This window comes from Oncorhynchus mykiss, chromosome 27, assembly GCF_057628025.1.
Source record: "Oncorhynchus mykiss isolate SJ-2025 chromosome 27, ASM5762802v1, whole genome shotgun sequence".
Taxonomy (NCBI): Eukaryota; Metazoa; Chordata; class Actinopteri; order Salmoniformes; family Salmonidae; genus Oncorhynchus; species Oncorhynchus mykiss.
This window is the reverse complement of record NC_143048.1, coordinates 39,104,724-39,113,231: the sequence shown is the minus strand read 5'-3', so window position 1 is coordinate 39,113,231 and position 8,508 is coordinate 39,104,724. Positions and strand designations below refer to the sequence as shown.

At 47.8% G+C, this 8,508-nt stretch overlaps 1 long non-coding RNA gene across 1 annotated transcript; it reads left to right on the top strand.

Annotated features, from left to right (window-relative positions):
- The first annotated feature begins 6,469 nt into the window (after nt 1–6,469).
- Nucleotides 6,470–8,247, top strand: LOC149971306 (uncharacterized). Its single transcript, XR_016492418.1, has 2 exons — nt 6,470–7,721; nt 7,965–8,247. It is a non-coding gene; the product is annotated as an uncharacterized LOC149971306 (long non-coding RNA).
- The last annotated feature ends 261 nt before the right edge of the window (nt 8,248–8,508 follow it).

Genomic DNA, 8,508 nt, shown 5'->3' with positions numbered 1-8,508 from the left:
ACATGACCTTAATTACCTGGACTAACCTGTGCCCCCGCACATTGACTCTGTACCGGCACCGGCTGTATATAGCATCACTACTGTAATTTTATTGTTGCTCTTTAATTATTTGTTATTTTTCTATTTTCTTCTTTTTAAATATTTTTTTTAATTACAGTTTATTTTAGTAATTTAACATTTATTTTTCTTAAAACTGCATAGTTGGTTAAGGGCTTGTAGGTAATCACTTCACTGTAAAACTACACCTGTTGTTTTTGGCACGTGGAAAATACAAATTTATTTGATCCCCAGCCAAGGAGGGTCTACAGCAGCACCTAGATCTTCTGAATATATTCTGTCAAATCTGGGCCTGACAGTAAATCTTGGTAAGACAAAAATAATTGTGTTCCAAAAAACTTTGCCAGTTGCCAGAAACACAAATACAAATTCCATCTGGACACCGTTGCCCTAGAGCACACAAAAATTACACATACCTCGGCCTAAACATCAGCGCCAAAGGTAACTTCCAGAAAGCTGTGAACGAGCCGAGAGACACGTCAAGAAGAGCCTTCTATGCCATCAAAAGGAACATCAAATTTGAAATACCAATTAGGATCTGGCTACTTAAATACTTGAATCAGTTATAGAACCCATTTCCCATTATGGTTGTGAGGTCTGGGGTCCGCTCACAAACCAAAAATTCATCAAATGGGACAAACACCAAATTGAGACTCTGCATGCAGAATTCTACAAAATATACTCTGTGTACAACGTAAAACACCAAATAATGCATGCAGAACAGAATTAGGCCAATACCAACTAATTATCAACATCCAGTAAAGAAAACGAAAGCTTTAACTATGCACAGACTCAGTGAGAACGGCCTTGCTATTGAGAAAGGTCACCGTAGGCAGACCTGGCACTCAAGAGAAGACAGGCTATGTGCACACTGCCCACAAAATGAGGTGTAACTGAGCTGCACTTCCTAACCTCCTGCCAAAAGTGTTGTCACACACTGATCTGTTTCACCTGTCATTTTGATTGTCTCCACTCCCCTCCAGGTGTCGCCCATCTTCCCCATTATCCCCTGTGTATTTATACCTGTGTTCTCTGTTTGTCTGTTGCCAGTTCATCTTGTTTGTCAAGTCAACCAGAGGTTTTGTGTCTCAGCTCCAGCTTTTTCAAGTCTCTCTTTTCTTGCCCTTCTGGTTTTGACCCTTGCCTGTCCTGACTCTAAGCCCGCCTGCCTGACCATTCTGCCTGCCCCTGACCCTGAGCCTGCCTGCCGACCTGTACCTTTGCCCCACCTCTGGATTATTGACCTTTGCCTACCCTGAGCCTGCCTGCCTGCCATTCAGTACCAATGTCCCACCTCTGGTCTACTGACCCCTGCCTGCCATCCAGTACCGATGTCCCACCTCTGGTTTACTGACCCCTGCCTGCCTTGACCTGTCTATTGCCTGACCCTGTTGGATTATTAACCTCACTAGGGTAGGGGTCACTATTTTCACCATCCAGGAAGTGGGATTTTTTTATGTTTGTAGTTTTCCATTCCATTCCATACAGTATCCAATGACTTAGGACTCAGATTTCAATTTCTATAGCTTCCACTAGATGTCAACAGTTTTTAGAAATTGTTCAGGCTTGTATTCTGAAAATGAGGGAGTAAGACCACTCTGAGTGAGTGGACCATGGGAAGTCCCCAGAGCTGTTTCTGTGCGCGACCAAGAGCACGCCTTTTTTTGTTTTTCTTTTATATTGATGAAGCTATTGTCCGGTTGAAATATCATTGATTATTATGACTAAAAACAACCTGAGGATAGATTATAAACATTGTTTGACATGTTTCTACGAACTTTACTGATATTTTTGGGGATTTTTCGTATGCCTGTTGTGACTGCCTTTGAGCCAATGGATTACTGAACGAAACGCGCCAACAAAACAGAGGTTTTTGGATATAAAGAGGGACTTTATCGAACAAAACTAACATTCATTGTGTCTTGTGTATCTTGTGAGTGCAACCATATGAAGATCATCAAAGGTAAGTGATTCATTTATTTGCTATTTCTGACTTTTGTTACTCCTCTACATGGCTGGTAACTGTTTGTAATGTTTTGTGTGCTGGGCGCTGTCCTCAGATAATCGCATGGTATGCTTTCACCGTAAAGCCTTTTTGAAATATGACACAACGGTTGGATTAACTTTTTATGGCTGCAGGGGCAGTATTGAGTAGCTTGGATGAAAGGTGCCCATATCAAAAGGCCTGCTCCTTAGTCATAGTTGCTAATATTTGCATATTATTATTAGTATTGGATAGAAAACACCCTGAAGTTTCTAAAACTGTTTGAATGATGTCTGTGAGTATAACAGAACTCATATTGGTAGGCAAAATCCTGAGTTGAAATCAAAACAGGAAGTCAGAAATCTGAGCTTGTATGTATTCACCAGAGTCCCCAATGAAATCCCCTTGAAATATGAATGATGTTGCACTGCCTAGGGGTTCCACTAGATGTCAACCATCAATAGAAATTATAATGAGGCTATGTTGTTCTATGTTGTTGTGGGAGTGAATGCGAGCAGAATATATCAAATGTCAATCAAGCAGCCATTTTGTGATTGCACTTTTTCCTCATGGTAGTCACTTGCGTTCGATTGCTCACGTAGACAAGAAGGAATACTCCGGTAGGAACTTTATTGAAGCTATATGTTAAAAACATCCTAATGATTGACCGGTAATATCACTTTTTGAAGTTTTTGTCTGATAAAACGCTGTATACCAAACGCGCTAACAAAGAAGGTATTTTGACATAAATAACGGACATTTTCGAACAAAACAAATATTTATTGTGGACCTGGGATTCCTGGAGTGCTTTCTGATGTAGATCATCAAAGGTAAGGGAATATTTATCATGTAATACTTGTTTATGTTGACGCCATCTTTGCGGCTGTGGTGTTTTTACTTTTGAGCGCCGTCTCAGATTATTGCATGCGTTTCTTTTTCCGTAAAGTTTTTTTTAAATCGGACACAGCGGTTGCATTAAGGAAAGGTATGTCTATAATTCCATGTGTATAACTTGTATTATCATCTACATTTCTGATGAGTATTTCTGTTGAATGATGTGGCTATGCAAAATCAATTGATGTTTTTGGAACTAGTGAATCTAACGCGCCAATGTAAACTCCGATTTTTTAATATAAATATGAACTTTATCAAACAAAACATGCATGTATTGTCTAACATGAAGTCCTATGAGTGTCATCTGATGAAGATAATTCAAGGTTAGTGATTCATTTTATCTTTATTTCTGGTTTTTGTGAATGCTATATTTTGCTGGAAAATGGCTGTGCTTATTATGGTTTGGTGGAGACCTAACATAATCGCTGGTAGTGCTTTCGCTGAAAAGCCTTTTTGAAATCGGACACTTTGGTGGGATTAACAACGAGAATAGCTTTAAAATGATATAAGACACATGTATGTTTTAGGAATTGTAATTATGAGATTTCTGTGGTTTGAATTTGGCGCCCTCTATTTTCACTGGTAGTTGTCATATCGATCCCGGTATCGGGATTGCAGCCATAACAGGTTAACAAGAAGTTAATCTTTAGACCAATGTATAACATTCTTAATTTTTATTATTAGTATTTCTGTTTTTGAGTTTGGCTCTCTGCAATTTCCCCAGATGTTGGCCAGGTGGGACAGTTGCGTCCCACATACCCTAGAGAGGTTAAACCGTTGTTAATTCGACGTTGTCTGCATCTGGGTCTTACCTTCATACCTGAAAGTACGAACTGGCCATGACTGACCCAGCAGACCTGGGCCAGCTGCGCAATGCCATCTCCTCCCAAGGAGCCTCCATTGGTAGGCACAAGGAATTGCTTCGTGGTCTTATGGAGGGGATTCAAACATTGACTGTTGGACATGCTGCTGGAACAAATCCGCAGGTTGTCTAGAGGGCAGCCTGCCACAGTGGTAACCCCACCACCCTTCAGTAACTCGTCGGTTAGCAGCGCCGCACCATCGGCCACTCCACCTTCCTAGGAGCCCCGTTTACCTCCCATGGAACACTTTAATGGAGAGCCAAGCACATGTCAGTGCTCAGTGTGCCCTCATTGTTGAGCTTCAGCCCTCCTCCTTCCCCTCGGATTGCTCCAAGATAGCCTACCTGATGTCTGGGAGGGCTCTCACCTGGGCTACAGCCGAATGGGAACAACAGCTGGCCATGTGTATAAGTCTGGAGAGGTTCGTGGGAGAGGCGATGAAGGTTTTTGATGCCCCGTTCTCCGGGAGAGAAGCTGCTCGGGAGCTAATCCAGCTCTGGCAGGATGCCCGCAGAGTGGCCGACTATGCGGTGGATTTCCGCACATTGGCAGCGGAGAGTGCGTGGAACCAGGAAGCACTGTTCGACATGTTCCTGCACGATGTCTCGGAGGAGGTTAAGGACGAGCTTGCTGCTCGGGAGTTACCCACGGATCTTGATTCCCTCATCGCTTTGACCATCCGCTTCGATGGGCGATTGCGAGAACGACGGATGGAGAGGAAATTTGATTTCGCTCGCACGTGCAAGGATTCCACCTCACATCCGAGTCATCCCGGAAGTCCCCGATGGTCCCGTTGCAGAGAGCACCCAAGGTTTCCTCGAGAGTCACAGAAGACGGCTGAGGCACTGTTTTCTGAGCCTATGCAACTAGGCAGAGCTGGGCTGTCACCAGCAGAACGGCAACATAGGATCAACAGAAGGAGCTGTCTGTATTGCGGGAATTATGGTCATTTTGTGTCTTCTTGCACCGGTAAAAGACCAGGCTCAACAGTAGGAGCGAGTACTCTCGTGGGCCATATGGACAACTTTTACTCGCACCCCTTCATGTCATTCTGCTGTGGGGGAAACAGTCCAAATCTCTCCGGGTCCTCATTGACTCTGGGGCCGATGAGAGCTTTTTGGACGCCACACTGGCTTCCGAGCTGAACATCCCCACTCAGCCTCTCTCCATTCCCATGGATGTTAGAGCGCTGGACGGGCGCTCTACAGGTTGGGTCACCCATAACACCACTCCCATCAACCTACGTGTGTCAGGGATTCACAGTGAGGCCATTCAATTACTGCTCATCAAGTCCCCCCAGATTCCCGTGGTCTTGGGATTCTCCTGGCTCCAGTGACACAATCCCCTTATCAACTGGTCTACGGGTGCTATCATGGGCTGGAGTCCATTCTGCCATGCCCGTTGTCTGAAATTGGCGCAACCTGCTACGGGATGTCTTCTTGGGGGCTCGGAAGTTGTTCCAGACCTCTCCGCCATTCCCGCGGAGTACCAGGACCTCCAGGAGGTGTTCAGAAAGTCCCGGGCCACTTCCCTTCCACCGCACCGCCTCTATGACTTTGGGATTGACCTTCTCCCTAGCGATGTCTGTACTCTCTGTCGGGACCAGAGACCAAGGCTATGGAGACCTACATTGGGAACTCCCTAGCTACAGCATTTATCCATCCTGCTTCCTCTCCCACTGGCACAGGTTTCTTCTTCATGGAGAGAAAGGACAAGACCCTGCGCACATGCATTGACTACCGGGGACTCAATGACATTAATGTGAAGAACCTTTATCTGCTACCACTCATTTACTCAGCCTTCGAACCGCTTCAGGGGGCCACTGTTTTCTCCAAGCTGGATCTATGAAATTCCTAACACCTGGTGCGGATACAAGAGGGGGACGAGACCGCCTTCAACACGGCCAGCAGCCACTCCCAAATCTGGTCATGCCCTTTGGCCTCACCAACGCCCCTGCCGTGTTTCAGGTTCTGGTGAATAATACTCTCTGCGACATGCTGAACCGGTTCATCTTCGTCTACATTGATGACATCCTCGTCTTCTCCAGCTCCCCACAAGAACACCTGCTCCACTTTCTACAGGTTTTCCAGCACCTTTTGGAGAACCAGTTGTTTCTTAAGGTGGAAAAGTGTGAGTTACATCGCTCCACCATTCCCTTTCTGGGCTACATCTCTGCTGGGAGTGTCCAGATGGATCCCGAGAAGGTGAGAGCGGTGGTGGATTGGCCTCAGCCTACATCCAGGGTGCAGCTTCAACGCTTCCTGGGGTATGCCAACTTTTATTGCCGCTTTATCCGGGTTTATAGCACCCTGGCCTCCCCCTGTCTGTCTCTACCAAGATTCCATTCACATAGTCCTCTGCCGCTGACCATGTGTTCCAGGACCTTAAACACCTCTTCACCACTGCTCCTATTCGGGTTCATCCTGACCCTTCCTGTCAGTTCGTAGTGGAGGCCGATGCTTTGGATGTCGGAGTGGGGGCTGTTCTGTCCCAACGTTCTGCCCTGCATCACAGAGGAACTACGATGTGCAGAATCGAGAGCTTCTCATGGAGAAGATGGCGTTGGAGGAATGGAGGAGCCTGATGACGGCACTCAGCTGGGGTACAGGGAAACAGGTCCGGGAGGTGCAGCGGTCCCAGCCGGGGGGGGGGGGGGGGGGGGGGCGGGCAGATAACCGAATGCGCCTGACGCTGTCCCCTCTGTGGTCCTGGAGTGGGCCCATTCCTTCAGGCTTGCCAGTCACCCGGGCTCTTGTCAGACCATGGCCTTCGTTCAACAACGCTTTAGGTGGCTTACTATGGTTCCGTATGTTGCCACGTTTGTCGCTGCCTGCGCGGTCTGCACACAGAATAAGACTCCTCGGCAAGCTCCAGCTGGTCTTTTCAAACCACTGTCTGTCCCTCATCATCCGTTCGTCATGGGTTTCCCCCCATCTGAGGGCAACACTGCCATCCTGACTGTAGTCGACCAATGTTTTTATTGTTATTTCTTCCCAAAGCCGCCCACTTCATTCCTCTTCCCAAACTACCTGGGGGGCCCAGTTTTTGGTGCAGCACGTCTTCCAGATCCACAGACTCCCTGTGGACATGGTCACCGACCGGGGTCCGCAGTTCTTGCCTCGGTTCGGGAAGGCGTTCAAGAACACTCATTGGGTTGTCGGACAGCCAGTCAGAGCAAGCCAACCATGACTTAGAGATGACTCTTCGCTGCCTAGTCTCCGCCAACCCTACCACCTGGAGTCAGCAACTGGTATGGGTTGAGTACGGAAGCAACACCCTTTCTTGCTCTGACACGGGTCTCTCGCCCTTTTAGTGTTCCTTGGGATATCAGCCTCCACTCTTCCAGAGCAAGTAGAGAAAGTCAGCAATCCCTCTGCCCAGATGCTCCTCCGCCGCTGTCGCCGTACCTAGAAGAGAGCCCAGGCCGCTCTGTTGAAGACCACTTCCAGGTATAGGCGACAAGCGGATCGCCACCCGACCCCTACTCCACGATATCGGCTCGGGCAGAAGTTATGGCTCTCCACCTGGGACCTGCCCCTCCGGGTGGGGTCCTGTAAACTTTCCTCGCATTTCATCAGCCCGTTCCCCATCTCCAGTGTTATTAGCCCCACTAATGTTTGTCTTTTGTTACCACGTACCCTTTGTATTCACCCTACGGTATTTTCCATGTGTCTAGGATTAAGCCCGTGTCTCACAACCCTTTGTCTATTGTTTCCAGGCCCACCCCTCTCCCCGGTTCATCGATGGCCATCCAGCGTACACGGTGAGACGCCTCCTGAGTGTTCGACCACGGGGCAGGGGTTTCCAGTACCTGGTTGACTGGGAGGGTTATGGCCCAGAGGAAAGGTGCTGGGTCCCCGCTAGAGACATCCTGGACCCATGACTCATCGCCGACTTCCACCGCCGACACCCCGGTCAACCAGGTATGCACCCAGGTATGCACCCAGGTATGCGCCCAGGTAGGAGGCCAGGTAGGCGTCCCTAGAGAGGGGGGGGGGGGGGGGTTCTGTCACACCCTGATCTGTTTCACCTGTCTTTGTGATTGTCTCCACAGACTCCAGGTGTTGCTGATCTTCCCCATTATCCCCTGTGTATTTATACCTGTGTTCTCTGTCTGTTGCCAGTTCGTCTCGTTTGTCAAGTCAACCAGCGTTTTTGTGTCTCAGCTCCTGGTTTTGACCATTGCCTGTCCTGACTCTGAGCCCGCCTGCCTGACCCTGAGCCCGCCTGCCTGACCCTGAGCCCGCCTGCCTGACCCTGAGCCCGCCTGCCTGACCCTGAGCCTGCCTGCTGACCTGTACCTTTGCCCCTCTGGATTATGGACCTCTGCCTACCCTGAGCCTGCCTGCCATTCGGCATCAATGTCCCACCTCTGGTTTACTGACCCCTGCCTGCCTTGACCTGTTTATTGCCTGCCCCTGTTGGATTATTAAACCATTGTTAATTCGATGTTGTCTGCATCTGGGTCTTACCTTCATACCTCATACTATGACCATATTGGAGACATATATTTCCCTCAGATTACGCAGAACCACAAAGAATTCAAAAACCAATCCAATTTTGATAAACTCCCATACCTATTGGGTGAAATACCACAGTATGCAATCACAGCAGCAACCAGTGAAAAACAAACACAATTGTAAATACAACCTTTTATACAATTCACTTGCAATGAAGCCCCTTAAATTGAAAATTAATTGAGAGAGACAA